Below are 7583 nucleotides of genomic sequence, written 5' to 3'. Positions count from 1 at the left end.
TAGAAGGGATGATAAAATGACCGATACACAGGGTTTAGCTGACGAACTTATATTCCCTAAATTATGGAACTACCTCCCCCCCTCCCCCTTCCTTTCCCCCCCCCCTCCCTCTTCCCCCCCTCTCCCCCCCCCCCATTACCCCACAAGAGACTAGATTAAGATTTTTTCATATACCATATATTCTCCCTGTATAAATTTGTACTCTATTGTATTTATTTGCACGGTTCTTTGATCATTTGTCTGGATTTCTAGATTTTTTGTGTTGATAATTGAATATGTATTTACTGAATATAGCGAAATTCTTCGTTTATATGTCGCTTATATGTCCTTTACGACCAGGAACAGCAGTTTCAATTGAATAGAGCTTGAGTATTTATTTATCTGCCCTTTTTTCTTCTCTAACTTTTCTTTTATTTCTTTTTCTCTTTCTTTTTCTTTTTCTCTTTCTTTTTCTTCTGTTTTCTTTCCTCTATTTTCATTCTTTTTTCTTTTCTTTTTTCTGTTGCAATTAACACGTTTGCCACACATTTTCCCACCCCTCCCTCTTCCTCACTTAATGAGTTAGTCTATTTCAGTAGCCTCTTTGGATTCATGAGACACTTATGACTAAGGACTAGTTGGTTTTATTTTCAGTCCGAAACGCGTAAAGCCCTCATGAATTACGCCCTTACTATGCCAGTTTATTTTTGGTCTTCACCATGATTTTAAAGAAGTTTCAATAAAGATCCTAATGTTTTAAACTAAGGAGGAATTGTGCTGGATCACTCCCTCTCCCTCTCCTTCCCACATCTCTGCTACCGGTCAGGATAGACCGTGGGATCCTGGCACCCGCAAGGCCGAACAGTCCGGGCAGCAGGTGAGCTGAAGACTTTTTTTCGTTCATTCACTATATACAGAACATCTGTGTATAATGTCACTAGTTATCACTGTATTACCTGTACACTGACACTATATACAGAGCTCCTGTGTATAATGGCACTGATGGTAATATTAGTGTTATTAGTATTGTGGTTTTTAATTCATGATCATTATTGTAGTATTATTCAGTCAGTATGTGGTCTGGTCATGGCATGTTGGTATTTGACCCTTGTATGTGGTTGTATTCGGTCACTATGTCATGTTAATATGTGATCTGGTCACGATATGGTGGTATTTCTCTTTGTATGTGGTATTATTCGGTCACTATGTGCTCTGGTCATAGTGTAGTGGTATTTCTTCCTTTTGTATGTGGTTGTATTCAGTCACTATGTGGTGGTAATATGTTGTCTGGTCACGATATGATGGTATTTCTCTTTTGTATGTGGTATTATTTGGTCACCATGTGGTTTAGTCACAGTGTGGCGGTATTTCACCCTTGCATGTGGTATTATTCGGTCACTATGTGGTCTGGTCATAGTGTTGCAGTATTTTTTCCTTTGTATGTGGTTGTTTTCTGTCACTATGTGGTGGTAATATGTTGTCTGGTCACGGGTGTGATAGTATTTCCCCCTTCTAATGTGATATTATTGGTCTTTGGTATACCTGGATTGTGTTGTGTATGGAGGTCACTTTTTCTCTCTGATATCAATATAGGAAATATACTTTCCAATAGAGATTAAATGCTTGAATGTTTAACCCCTCCCTGTCCTCATGATTATTACAACTGTAGCACATATGCACTTGCAGAGGTTGTCTGGTGAAAACAAGTAATCGCCCTATGCATTTTACTATATGGAGGACTATCTGAGGCCCATTATTTTCTTTTAAAGCCCTTGCACACGTTGAGTATTTGGTCAGTATTTTACCTCAATATTTGTAGCCAAAACCAGGAGTGGAACAATCAGAGGAAAAGTAGAATAGAAACACGGCACCACTTCTGCATTATTCGCCCACTCCTGGATTTGGCTACAAATACTGATGTAAGAAACTCACCGTGTTTGGGGGGCACTTTTGTTGTCATCAAATTTAATGGCTGCAGTGAAAGGGGAATCTAGGGGCTTTAATAGGAGGAAAATTATTTGGTAAGGGCTGTAAAGTTGTGAAATATGCTCTTCTGTGTCCCAGCTGAATATTATTATTATTATTATTATTTTTTTTTTTTTTTTGGGGGGGTGGGGCCCAATTAGAAATTCTGCTATGGAGCCCCATGATTTTTATGTATGCCCCTGCCTACACCTGTATATATCCCCCTCAATATTTCTTATGTTAATGGTCTAGAAAGCTAATGGCTGTGCCAGAACAATGTGGCTCCACTGTAAAATGGTTTCATCTGTTTTGGCAGCTTTTGAAGCCCATAAAGGTGATTTCTATGCCTTTGTTTTTGCCTCCCACTAAATTCAATGGGGTTCGGTGAACACAGGTGAAGTTGGCAAACATGAACTGAATCGAACCTTTAAAGGATCGTTCATCTCTTGTAAAGATATCACAGCTCCTGGGCAAGGGAGCAAGCAAAAGAGAGTATACACACAGCAGAGGTGGCTATACAGTGCCTTGTGAAAGTATTCGGCCCCATTGAATTTTTCAACCTTTTCCTACATTTCAGGCTTCAAACATAAAATAAAAATTTAAATTTTATGGTCAAGAACCAACAACAAGTGGGACAGAATTGTTAAGTTGAATGATATTTATTGATTATTTTACATTTTTGTAAAAAATAAATAACTGAAAAGTGGGGCGTGCAATATTATTCGTCCCCTTTACTTTAAGTGCAGCAAACTCACTCCAGAGGTTCATTGAGGATCTCTGAATGATCCAATGTTGTCCTAAATGACTGATGATGATAAATATAAGCCACCTGTGTGTAATGAAGTCTCCATATAAATGCACCTGCTCTGTGATAGTCTCAGTGTTCTGTTTGAAGCACAGAGACAATCATGAAGACCAAGGAACAAAACAGGTAGGTCCATGATACTGTTGTGAAGAAGTTTAAAGCCGGATTTGGTTGCAAAAATATTTCCAAAACTTTAAACATCCCAAGAAGCACTGTGCAAGCGATCATATTGAAATGGAAGGAGTATCATACCACTGCAAATCTATCAAGACCCGGCCGTCCATCCAAACTTTCATCTCAGACAAGGAGAAGACTGATCAGAGATGCAGGCAAGAGGCCCATGATCACTCTGGATGAACTGCAGAGATCTACAGCTGAGGTGGGAGAGTCTGTCCATAGGACAACAAATCTGGCCTTTATGGAAGAATGGCAAGGAGAAAGCTATTTCTCAAAGATATCCATAAAACGTGTCATTTAAAGTTTGCCACAAGCCACCTGGGAGACACACCAAACATGTGGAAGAAGGTGTTCTGGTCAGATGAAACCAAAATCGAACTTTTTGGACACAATGCCAAATGATATGTTTAGCTTAAAAACAACACAGCTCATCACCCTGAACACACCATCCCCACTGTCAAACAAGGTGGTGGCAGTATCATGGTTTGGGCCTACTTAGCTTCAGCAGGGACAGGGAAGATGGTTAAAATTGATGGGAAGATGGATGGAGCCAAATACAGGACCATTCTTGAAGTAAACCTGTTGGGAGTGTCCAAAGGCCTGAGACTGGGACGGAGATTTGTCTTTCAACAAGACAATGATCCAAAACAAAGCAAAATCTGCAATGGAATGGTTCACAAATAAACGTATCCAGGTGTTAGAATGGCCAAGTCAAAGTCCAGACCTGAATTCAATCGACAATCTGTGGAAAGAGCTGAAAACTGCTGTTCACAAACGCTCTCCATCCAACCTCACTCAGCTCAAGCTGTTTGCAAAGGAAGAATGGGCAAGAATTTCAGTCTCACGATGTGCAAAACTGATTGACACATACCCCAAGTGATTTGCAGCTGTAATCGCAGCAAAACGTGGCACTACAAAGTATTAACTTAAAGGGGATGAATAATATCGCACACCCCAATTTTCAGTTTTTTTATTTTTTACAAAAATTTACAATAAGCAATATTGTTCACCTTCACAATTGTGTCCCACTTGTTTATTCTCCTCCATAAAATAAAACATTTTTATCTTTATGTTTGAAGCCTGAAATGTGGGAAAAGGTTGAAAAATTCAAGGGGGCCGAATACTTTCGCAAGGCACTGTAGGTGTTCTGGCACCCTGGGCAAGAATTTATTTGGCGTCCCCTCCGCTCAAGCTGTTTAGTAATCGTCCTGTGACAACTTATGTGATTTTCACTTTTATAGTCACATGCTGCTGAGCTGCTTTTCCTTATTCTTTTAGTGTACAAAGAAATACTACAGGCCCTGCTTCAGTGAGAGAAACATGAAGTATGAAAATCGCATATGAGCAGTCATGTGATGACTGATCGGACAAGCAAGCAGAGGTGAATCTTGACAGTGAGTATATTACTGTTAGGATAGAGTATACTACTGTGGTATGATTTGAATTATGATGCGGTATATCTCCAGCTGTTTTGTCAGAAAGTAGTTTTGCTAGATGGTATGATCAATTTGTGATTACATTAGCACAGGGGTTTATCTGCATGTTGTTGTTCTTATATTTAAATGTGGCGCCCTGGACTAGCCAGGTCGTCACAGGTACTGCAACAACACACCCCACACCCCGAGATAGGCACACCAGTCACACACAAATCCTTGTTGCCTCCCTCCAGGGGCTGATATCCACACCAGGTGGGGTGGAGCCAGGCGGTTGGCCCCACCCACTGAGGAGTTCACAGTCCTGGAGGCGGGAAAGGAAGACGGTTGAGTTAGGGAGAGTGAAGGAGAAGGAGTGAAGTGGTAGTAGAGGAGCAGACTGACTGTGTCCGGGTACGTGGCCCGGGCACCGAGAGCAAGGTTGGCAGACGGTGGTGGCCGTCTGCAGGAGAGGCTGATTGACGCGGAACCGTAGGACCGGGGACGAGCGGTGGCTCGCCGGTACCGAACCGGGGAGCGAAGAGAAGCCAGCACAAACCGGCAGGGCCTGCGGACCCCGACCAAGCTTGGAGTCGCCATTAAACTGATCAAATCCGTTAGCGACTGGAACCTCCGGGGTTTCCTAGCAGCAAAGACCCGTCTGAAGGCAACCGTCCAAACCGAGAAAGGGAAATACAACTACCGCCACAGTTAGAATTCCCAGGCCCAGAGCCTGCGGGCAAAAGGGGCTCCTCCGGCCCATATCCAAGCTGGGGAGCGGGTTACCAGTGGGAAGCCATCGGGACCAAAGATACACAACAGGTGCAGGGAAAGGCAGCCACCACCAACCTACCGGGAGTAACTACCGCAGCCGGCTGCGGGACCCGTCCATCCAGCCGTTTCTTTTACCGGAGACTCCGTATCCATCATTGGCTGAGTGAGTACCACCGTGCCGTGTGGCACCGCGCTGCCCCCGCGACCCTGCACCTTGACAACCCTGCCTCCCCGTCCCACCTCTCCGGGCCCCGGGACCACCAACCCCCTACCCACGGAGGGGAGAGAAACATCTCGGCTGCTCCCTGTCATCGCTCCCGGGATCCCCGTCTAGAGCAGCGGTGGTGTCCCAACCTCACCACAAACCGTGGGTGGCGTCACGGACCAACTGCCCAAACCCCAAATCACCCCTTTCACTGTCCGGGCGAGGAGCGCCGCTCGAGTCCCCGGATCCGGCCCACCGCTCGAGCCACCAAGCAGCAGCAGCAGCGCCGGACCCGAGTGCCAGCGAGGGCGCAGCGGTGGCGGCATCCTCCCCGCCTGCGACATAACTTGGCGTCACAAACAGGATCTTACCGTTCTGCCGGCTGGCAGAAGTGCGCCTTGTGTCCCGCCGGTGGTGTCCGGCCGAAAAATTTCAGAAGCCGCCATCTTGGGCGCGAAAACTTTCCCGCTCGAGCGTCTTCTCGAGCAGTGGAGGCGCGAACGCCGAAGCTCCGCCTCTGAAGAGGAGGTGCAGAGAAAAGACCAAGGGGGGTCGGATGGTGTCCGGCCGCATGTAAGCACGGCTATAAAAGCAGGGACGCCAGGACTCTGCGGCCATATTTGGTTCCTGGAAGGTACTGCTACCAACATGTCCACCCCGTTCAGCCACGCAGAAATCACGGAGCCGGTGCCCGGGACAGCGGCATGGCTCAGGGCCCGCACGGCGGGGATCTGCCGGCGCTACAGGAATCAGATATGTCTTCTGATGGAGCAGTGGATGGCGGAGGTGGAGGAGGTAGCTGCGGTCACCCGGGTGTACGGGATGGAGGCTATGATGGAGGAGCTGGTGAGTGACCAACGCCCCTGTGTCCCTGAGGGACCGACGGCTGCGGCTGAGGGACCCGGTCTGCCCCTGGCCCCCATACTGCCTCCGTCTTCCCTGCCCACATGCCCCGCCGCTGCTGGTCCATCTGGCTTGCGGCCCCCTTTAGCGGCAGCAGAAAGAGTGGTGAGCCCGGAGACTGCGGCAGCTGGCGGCAACCCGCCTGGCGCAGGAACGGACGATAGTGACTCCGGGCCTGACACCGAACCTGTCTCGGAGGAGGAAGGAGTCGTCGCCTTGTATGACATGGAGGCCACTTACATCCCACGGAGCGGGAATAATGGATATCGGGCGGTCCTTCCCCGTCGCGCCTGCCATGCGCTGGAGGGCTTGGTACCCGTGTTTTTCCACCCGGGGCCGGGTGAAGAGGATGAAAGTAAGCAGTGACGGCAGCGGTCCCTCCGTTGCACCGTTGTCCCCGTTGGGACCACCAGTACTGTTAAGTAAATGAATGAAAATAATCAACCGAGAAGTTAATCTGATTGTCAACAGTGATTGAACCGGCCGTTGCCGGCAGGGTTGTCCCCGTAGGGACCCTTTGCACCGTGCGTAAGGAACTGCTTACGGACACGCCCGAGAACTTGCAGGGCAACCACAAACTTGTGGGAATGTAAATATTTGGCATAAATCCGTTACCGCCTTCGGAGAGGCAGATTGGAGGAAGGGCCCGCAGCAGAGTAGGCTGGGGCCCGGTCACCACCTGGACTGGTGGCCATCCTCCGGGGGTCAGGGGTTCCCCATGGACGTGGGTCCCCTGAAAAGACTGTAGGGTGCAAAACACCATACCCGCTCGGGCAGCCTGGAGATGGACTGGGGTCAAGGGGTGCTGCCCACTTCTTAGGGGCAGCATCAGGGCCAGGTTGTTTGGGCGGGAGAGAGCGGAAGCCGTATGTTTTAATAAAAGTGACTACCGTTAGTAACGTTTAAGTGCCGTGCCTCCCGTTAAGGGAAGATTCATGAAAAATGCTTTGTTAAATGTTTTCTACCTTTTTCTACAGTTTAACAAAAATAAAACCGGTGATGGACGGGCAGCCTGCGGACGGTCTGCATTTAACCAAGGGGGAATGTGGCGCCCTGGACTAGCCAGGTCGTCACAGGTACTGCAACAACACACCCCACACCCCGAGATAGGCACACCAGTCACACACAAATCCTTGTTGCCTCCCTCCAGGGGCTGATGTCCACACCAGGTGGGTTGGAGCCAGGCGGTTGGCCCCACCCACTGAGGAGTTCACAGTCCTGGAGGCGGGAAAGGAAGATGGTTGAGTTAGGGAGAGTGAAGGAGAAGGAGTGAAGTGGTAGTAGAGGAGCAGACTGACCGTGTCCGGGTACGTGGCCCGGGCACCGAGAGCAAGGTTGGCAGACGGTGGTGGCCGTCTGCAGG

This window comes from Anomaloglossus baeobatrachus, chromosome 1 (genome assembly GCF_048569485.1).
Source record: "Anomaloglossus baeobatrachus isolate aAnoBae1 chromosome 1, aAnoBae1.hap1, whole genome shotgun sequence".
Classification (NCBI taxonomy): Eukaryota; Metazoa; Chordata; class Amphibia; order Anura; family Aromobatidae; genus Anomaloglossus; species Anomaloglossus baeobatrachus.
Note: the sequence above shows the minus strand (reverse complement) of the source record.